The sequence below is a fragment of the Panulirus ornatus genome, chromosome 18, assembly GCF_036320965.1.
Source record: "Panulirus ornatus isolate Po-2019 chromosome 18, ASM3632096v1, whole genome shotgun sequence".
NCBI lineage: Eukaryota > Metazoa > Arthropoda > Malacostraca > Decapoda > Palinuridae > Panulirus > Panulirus ornatus.
The window spans coordinates 56691707-56700416 of NC_092241.1; the positions used below are offsets into that span (position 1 = coordinate 56691707).

The following is an 8710-nucleotide window of genomic DNA, read 5'->3' on the forward strand; positions in this document are numbered from 1 at the left end:
CTTCTTCCAGTTTTTCTCCATTCAAACTCACCTCACAATTGACCCTCAACCCTACTGTACCTAATTACCTTGCTCTTATTCACATTTACTCTTAACTTTCTTCTTTCACACACTTTACCAAACTCAGTCACCAGCTTCTGCAGTTTCTCACATGAATCAGCCACCAGCGCTGTATCATCAGCGAACAACAACTGACTCACTTCCCAAGCTCTCTCATCCCCAACAGACTTCATACTTGCCCCTCTTTCCAAAACTCTTGCATTCACCTCCCTAACAACCCCATCCATAAACAAATTAAACAACCATGGAGACATCACACACCCCTACCGCAAACCTACATTCACTGAGAACCATATATATATATATATATATATATATATATATATATATATATATATATATATATATATATATATATATATATATATATATATATATATATATATTTATATATATATATATATATATATATATATATATATATATATATATATATATATATATATATATATATATATATATATATATATATATATATATATATATATATATATATATATATATATATATATGTTATCCCTGGGGATAGGGGATTAAGAATACTTCCCACGTATTCCCTGCGTGTCGTAGAAGGCGACTAAAAGGGGAGGGAGTGGGGGGTTGGAAATCCTCCCCTCTCGTTTTTTTTTTTTTTTCTAATTTTCCAAACTAAGGAACAGAGGGGGCCAGGTGAGGATATTCCAAAAAAATCCCAGTCCTCTGTTCCTAACGCTACCTCGCTAACGCGGGAAATGGCGAATAGTTTAAAAGAAAGAAAGATATATATATATATACTGGAAAGGATCACAATTTTGCGCGTGATCAAGAATATTCCTGAGTCCACGGGGAAAATGAAACACGATAAGTTCTCAAGTGCACTTTCGTGTAATAATCACATCATCAGGAGAGATACAAGAAAGAAATATAAGTCAGTTGATATACAACGAAGAGACGAAGCTAGGACGCCATTTGGTAAACAAGTGATTGTCCAAGACAGACAACGAGCGTTCATAAACTTATGTTATCAAGAAGGTGCATTGTTTACAAATTCTATCAATAATAAAGCTATCCAATTTGTATAGACCTTCACTAATATTAAGGTTACAATTCTTTGTGTATCTGATAATAGAAGATTCAATGATATTTCTCGTGGTAATAGAGTTAGAGTTAATAACTAAGATGGCATTATTTCAGTCAATGCAATGATCGTAGTTTTTAACGTGATTAAACAAGGCATTTGATTCTTTCCCGTTCTTATACTATATCTATGTTGCTAAAGTCTAATAGAAAGATCCTTACCAGTCTGCCCAACATAAAACTTATCACAATTTCTACATGGCACTTTATAGATGCATCCAGGAGAATTTTCTGGTGAGTTCCTGATTAAGATATCCTTTATAGTATTATTGTTGCTGAAGGCAACATTCACATCAAAGGATCTAAGCAACATGGGAAGTAAAGTAAGATTATCATTAAAATGGAGAACTAAAAGATTCCTGAGGTCAATGGGAAGTTTGGGTTCAACACTACAAAATGATTTCTTTGCTAACTTCAGGGATTTATCAATGAAAGATCTAGGATACTTTAACTTAGATCCAATAGAATATATATATACATATATATATATATATATATATATATATATATATATATATATATATATATATATATATATATATATATATATATATATATACCCTCACATATCCATCCCAGAGCCACACTCACTACCACGACCCACTAACTACCGTGCAGTCGTTGATGTTGAGGGGTGCCTGAAGCAGACATGGGCTTCAGGGGGCGAGCGAGAGAGACGGGCAGCAGAGCCGCTCACAAACACTCATATAACCCGACCAGGGAGGCGCCAGGAATGTTGATATCCGTCGATGCAAGACCGGCTAGCGAGGCGCTGTGGGCGGGGAGAGGAGGGAGGGAGAGGGTGATGAGGAACTCCACCCGGGAGACATTGTATCGGTTCGAATCGCTCTGGGACGAGATGTCTATATTGGCCTCGTGATATGACGGAGGGATGACGAGGAGGGCGGGTGACTGCCTGAGGCGCAGGAGAGAACCTGGTGGCAGAGGAGGGAACTACTCCAGGCAGGAGAGGCTACAAGCGAGGCCCGTGTTCTTCCCAACACACTTACGTTAAGGTGAGTTACTTTGGATTCCAAAGTCAGGAAAAAGGGACTATCACACAGGACTCTTAGAATATTTGATTATAACGACTTGCTGTAAGTCTTGTTCGTATATATTCCATGAAGTGTGACTATATGCTTAACAGTGACGTTATGATAACAACACAAACACACTCCCTGCCACCAGGAAAGCCATGAGTAGTGAGGACACTGCAAGAGGCCTAGCTATTGGTCCATGCTAGGCAGGTCGTGAGTCTGTCCACCCTACAACCAACCACCTGAACCCATAAACACATCCAACCTTCGTTTAAACCTACCTAAAGACTCACGTAGCTTCCACTACTGTACTTGGCACTTTGTTCCACAAATCTATAACTCTATTCCTGAATCAATATTCAACCATATATGACCTGAATCTATTTCTTTTGTTAATACAAATTCATTATTTCTTGTCCTCTCCGGTGACTCCATTCTAAGAACTTTTATTCACGTTACCCATATCAACGCGCTTCACCTATTTCAAAACTTTGATCATATTCCCTCCAACCCTCCTCCTCTAAGTAAGTGTCAATCCAGCCTTTTTCAATGAGCAGATATTGATTGGCTCCATTGGTCGTCAGTTCGGCTTCATTCGTTCCATCCCAAAGTGTGTCGTCAACGTCCTTGTTGTTGTGGGAGTAAGCGCTCGACCTCTCGTGATGTAAACACAAGTCGCCTGGGGACAACAGCTGAGGAAGGATAACAAATTAATCCGCCATGGTAGGTTGGACCTCACTCTCATGTCACTTTAAAGAGGGTCACTAGTACCTGTGGTGTCCTGGTGGTGATGAGGCTCAGGTCACTAGTACCTGTGGTGTCCTGGTAGTGACGAGGCTCAGGTCACTAGTACCTGTGGTGTCCTGGTAGTGACGAGGCTCAGGTCACTAGTACCTGGGGATGCAAGGCTCAGCATCAACAAGACTCTCTCCCCCCCTCGTCATGCACCATTCATGGCTTCATCATCACACAATCTTTCCTCCGTACGCAAGATCACTGACCATTTTCTCCTAATCTCTTGACTTCCTTCACACACTCACACACACACACACACACACACCATACACCATGTTGCCACTAGATCGAATCCAATCTCTCATCCAGGCTTTGACGACACCAAAGCCACCGAAATTCTAATGTGCCATCTGGCTCAACGTCTGTATATGTGTGTGTGTGTCTCCTTGTTTATCCAAGGCTTATTTCCCTTCGTCTGCATCGCTCGCTCTCCCTCTCTCTCTCTCTCTCTCTCTCTCTCTCTCTCTCTCTCTCTCTCTCTCTCTCTCTCCCCTCCTCTGGTCGTACCAGAGAGAGAGAGAGAGAGAGAGAGAGAGAGAGAGAGAGGGGTACCTTGACCTCGTACGCATTTCGTCTCCCCCACTCCACATAAAGTTGTCATATGGTTGTTTTTTTCCGTGGTGGTAACCTGGGGACGGGAGTGTGGTAAACACGGGTGGGTAGCCGTGGGCGAGTAGATAAGCGGTCGGGCTCGCTCTTCTCCTGGTCATTAAGCCATCACCTTCGTGTCATTTTTCAGAGAATCGTAAATGAAATAATGACCTGACTAATTATATCATCGAAATGGTTTAATGAAGAGTGTATCTTCCTTTGCCGTTACTTACTGTGTTAGTCATGGTTTTCCTGGCGTTAATGTCTAGCTAATGCTTTACGTTTTGTCATTAATTAGTACTCCTACACTGAAGACATCTGTCGGACACCACAAACGATCGTAGATCAAACCAGTCGGCCATATACGTAAGAGAAACCATCCAGAATGTATGGTAGAGAGGGACGTGAGGACAACAGTGATACAAACTAGAGACAAACCCGAGATCTGGGCGACAGTACAGACATGGAACACACTTGGTTCCCTGGAAGCCTCAGAGCACTGAGGGAGGCTCCACTCATCCATCAGTGTACACTAGAAACAATGCTGAGCTTAGCTTACCAAATCTCCATTAAAAGAAGAAAAAAAAAAGATGAAACAAATACATACACATCTGTAGTCTACTGGTGGCCTCTTTTTCTTTCTTTCTTTCTTTTTTTACTCTGGAGGTTCAAGTCAGGGACAAAAGTCCACATCATGGCCGGCCCATAGTTGAAATATGAATAGGTTAATGAGAGGGAACAAGAAAAGACAGGAAAGTATTCACGAATTTTGGAGGATGTGAAAAACCTGTCTTTTGAAATGTGCCAGATGTTAGATACTGTGAAAGACATTTGAGGGTAGAGAGTTCCAAAGCTTAAATGTGTAGGGAAAGAAACAGTTATCAAAACGGCCCACCCTTGAGTTGCCAATGGCCATACAATATTTATGTGACGTAGCAGCTTACCGAGTACTGCGTGGTCTAGCTAGTAGTGGGGGCACACAAGCAGCCAGCTCTCGGGAGCAAAAGCCAAAGTAATACCTATAGAAGAGGGAAAGTAAACCAACATTGCGGCGTAGGGCAAGGGGTCAAGTTCTGAAGTAATCCTGGGAGAGTTTAGAAGTCTGACAGCTTTCGACTCAACTCTGTCAAGTAAGGATACAGAGCTAGAACCACCCCAGATGTGAGAGCAATGTTCCGTACCAAGACGGACCAATCCTTTGTATAAACCGAGTAACTGTTAAGCAAGAAGAGAAATTTCGACATCAGAATGGGATGTATCGACGCATGCTTCCAAAAAGAATGGAAAGTTCTGGTTCTTAAGCAGAAATTGAACAGACGAGCAAGCACAGGTGCAAATTTAGAGGCACACTCTTTCAGTGTATGGGAATGGATGCCATTAGGACCGTAAGCTTTGTTTGTGTCAAAAAAAAAAAAAAAGAGCAGCTTTTCAGACAGTCTGAAAAGACATTACGAGAAGAGGCATATGGTCAGTAAGATGAACATCGGGGGATGAAGCAATGTTAGAATCACCCACGGTGGAGTTAGAGGAGAAGTGGAAACTGAAGAGCGTTGCTATGTCTACGGGAGAGACAGTTATAGTTCCGTCAGAGCGGAAAAGTGAAGGGAATGTAGAGTGACAGAAATTGTTAGAGATATCCTTAGCTAAAGACCAGAGAGACCTATGAGTGGATGACGAGGAGAGGTTATCGCATTTTCTTTTTAATAAAGGAACGCTAGCTTCACGTATAACGTAATTGCAGTGATTATGAACAGTGATAGATGCTGAGAGGAAGGAGAATATTTTTAAACCTGATACGCCTGATCTCTTGCCTGAATGGCAGGAACGGTTAAACCATGGATTGGATGAAGAGGTCGTCTTGGAGGGAGAGGAGTGAAATGCTTCCATTCCCTCAAGAATAACCTCTGCTATGCGTTTGGCGGAGACAGGAACATCACCACATAAGAGACATTAGTTCACCCAAGGAAAGTCAGAAAAGAATTTTCGTCAATCATTCCAGTCAGCTTTGTTGAGATGCCAATATTTACGTTTGGAAGGGGCTGCTGGAGGGGATGATGCCGTTATAATAGATACATTTATGCGAGTGTGATCAGGTGAACCAATTGGGGTCGAGTTTATGTACTTGCAGCGCGAAGGATTAGAGATGAAAAAATGATTCAGAATATTAAGAAAGTGGCCACAGTGGCCAGGGATATGGGTGGATCGCGAACTGACTTGTTCTAGATCACTGAGTATGGAGAAGGTGAGGGCTTCAAGTCACTAACCATCCGTATGGGAGGAATTCAACCATTCCCTATGGTGAACGTTGAAATCCTACAGTCTCATGGCAGGAGTTTATATAGTCGAAGAAGGATATCAAATCAGATTTGTAGGATTGGGAGAGCAATAGGCGAAACAGAGGAAAAGTGTGGTAGTTAGGAGACAGACCTTGAGCCACATAACATTAAAGTTTGGGGAGTCAAAATCCTTGAGGCGTGCAACCGGAATGTAAACAAACATAGAAAACAAAAGCACCTCAAGAATATATCAAGCACCTAACTCAACAACCTTACACCTGCACACACTCCCGTCTTCTCTTCCATTTCAAACCATCCCTTCCCCTCCTGTTCCACTCTTCCTGCCTCTCCTCTAACCACCCTGTTGGAGAGAGAGAGAGAGAGAGAGAGAGAGAGAGAGAGAGAGAGAGAGAGAGAGAGAGAGAGAGAGAGAGAGAGAGAGAGCCTCCACACCTTAACCAGACAGCCATCTAAGGAACCCCCCCCCCCAACTCCCCCCGATGACCTCAGCCGACAGCATTGTCTGAGTACCCCGTGGTAAACAGTCACCAGCAGCGGTGCCTAAGGTCATGACCCAGCGGAAGCCTGACCTTTGACCCTCCCCGCCGTCACCAGGTATGAGGATTGGGGTGGGGGGTGGAGGAGGGAGGGGGGGGGGGGGGGTGAAGGCTGGAATAAGACGTAAACATGATTGCCTGGGACCGAGTCTGTAGTGGTGGTGATGGTGGTAGAGTGGTGGTGGTGATGGTGGTAGGGTGGTGGTGGTGGTGATGGTGGTAGGGTGGTGGTGGTGGTGATGGTGGTAGAGTGGTGGTGGTGATGGTGGTAGGGTGGTGGTGGTGATGGTGGTAGGGTGGTGGTGGTGGTGATGGTGGTAGAGTGGTGGTGGTGATGGTGGTAGGGTGGTGGTGGTGATGGTGGTAGGGTGGTGGTGATGGTGGTAGGGTGGTGGTGGTGGTGATGGTGGTAGGGTGGTGGTGATGATAGGTGTAGGGTGATGGTGGTAGTGATGGTAGTTGTATCTGACGACCATCACCAATAGACTACGTCACCAGTAAACACAGTGTCTAAGTCGCTTTTCGTCAGATGTTCCATTAACACACAATGTTGTGGATGTGTCATCCAGCAAAACCATATACCCCTGGTGGGATTCGAACCCACAATCCCTGGCTTAGGAGGCCAATGCCTTATCCATTAGGCCACAGGGGCGGTAAAGGGAAATTGTGTGGGGCATGAGTACAATATGTGTCTTTCTTCAGCATATGTGCTTGACTCACACATACGCACAGTACATGATACAGTGTGTGTCAAGACTAGCGAGTTAGTTTATATGTGTATGTGCATGTTAGCTAACTATCCTTTAGGGTAGTGAATGGTGGGATGAAGAAGTAAGATTATTAGTGAAAGAGAAGAGAGAGGCATTTGGACGATTTTTGCAGGGAAAAAATGAAATTGAGTGGGAGATGTATAAAAGAAAGAGACAGGAGGTCAAGAGAAAGGTGCAAGAGGTGAAAAAGAGGGCAAATGAGAGTTGGGGTGAGAGAGTATCATTAAATTTTAGGGAGAATAAAAAGATGTTCTGGAAGGAGGTAAATAAAGTGCGTAAGACAAGGGAGCAAATGGGAACTTCAGTGAAGGGCGCAAATGGGGAGGTGATAACAAGTAGTGGTGATGTGAGAAGGAGATGGAGTGAGTGTTTTGAAGGTTTGTTGAATGTGTTTGATGATAGAGTGGCAGATATAGGGTGTTTTGGTCGAGGTGGTGTGCAAAGTGAGAGGGTTAGGGAAAATGATTTGGTAAACAGAGAAGAGGTAGTAAAAGCTTTGCGGAAGATGAAAGCCGGCAAGTCAGCAGGTTTGGATGGTATTGCAGTGGAATTTATTAAAAAAGGGGGTGACTGTATTGTTGACTGGTTGGTAAGGTTATTTAATGTGTGTATGACTCATGGTGAGGTGCCTGAGGATTGGCGGAATGCGTGCATAGTGCCATTGTACAAAGGCAAAGGGGATAAGAGTGAGTGCTCAAATTACAGTTTGTTTAGTATTCCTGGTAAATTATATGGGAGGGTATTGATTGAGAGGGTGAAGGCATGTACAGAGCATCAGATTGGGGAAGAGCAGTGTGGTTTCAGAAGTGGGAGAGGCTGTGTGGATCAGGTGTTTGCTTTGAAGAATGTATGTGAGAAATACTTAGAAAAGCAAATGGATTTGTATGTAGCATTTATGGATCTGGAGAAGGCATATGATAGAGTTGATAGAGATGCTCTGTGGAAGGTATTAAGAATATATGGTGTGGGAGGCAAGTTGTTAGAAGCAGTGAAAAGTTTTTATCGAGGATGTAAGACATGTGTACGTGTAGGAAGAGAGGAAAGTATTGGTTCTCAGTGAATGTAGGTTTGCGGCAGGGGTGTGTGATGTCTTCATGGTTGTTTAATTTGTTTATGGATGGGGTTGCTAGGGAGGTGAATGCAAGAGTTTTGGAAAGAGGGGCAAGTATGAAGTCTGTTGGGGATGAGAGGGCTTGGGAAGTGAGTCAGTTGTTGTTCGCTGATGATACAGCGCTGGTGGCTGATTCATGTGAGAAACTGCAGAAGCTGGTGACTGAGTTTGGTAAAGTGTGTGAAAGAAGAAAGTTAAGAGTAAATGTGAATAAGAGCAAGGTTATTAGGTACAGTAGGGTTGAGGGTCAAGTCAATTGGGAGGTAAGTTTGAATGGAGAAAAACTGGAGGAAGTAAAGTGTTTTAGATATCTGGGAGTGGATCTGGCAGCGGATGGAACCATGGAAGCGGAAGTGAATCATAGGGTGGGGGAGGGGGCGAAAATCCTGGGAGCCTT

The 8710-nt window shown here is 43.4% G+C and overlaps 1 long non-coding RNA gene and 1 other non-coding gene across 5 annotated transcripts in view; one reads left to right on the plus strand and one right to left on the minus strand.

Moving 5' to 3' along the window:
• Positions 1 to 1749: 1749 nt before the first annotated feature.
• LOC139754915 (uncharacterized) overlaps positions 1750 to 8710 on the plus strand; it is a 22906-nt gene continuing 15945 nt past the window's right edge. Inside the window, exons 1-2 of one of the 4 annotated variants that reach the window (XR_011713980.1) lie at positions 1750 to 2192; positions 2771 to 2936. This is a non-coding gene — a long non-coding RNA (uncharacterized lncRNA). The remainder of the gene's footprint in view (positions 2193 to 2770; positions 2937 to 8710) is intronic. The other 3 variants (XR_011713981.1, XR_011713982.1, XR_011713983.1) reach the window with 3 other exon arrangements.
• TRNAR-CCU (transfer RNA arginine (anticodon CCU)) lies at positions 7012 to 7084 on the minus strand. Its single transcript has one exon. It is a non-coding gene; the product is annotated as a tRNA-Arg (tRNA).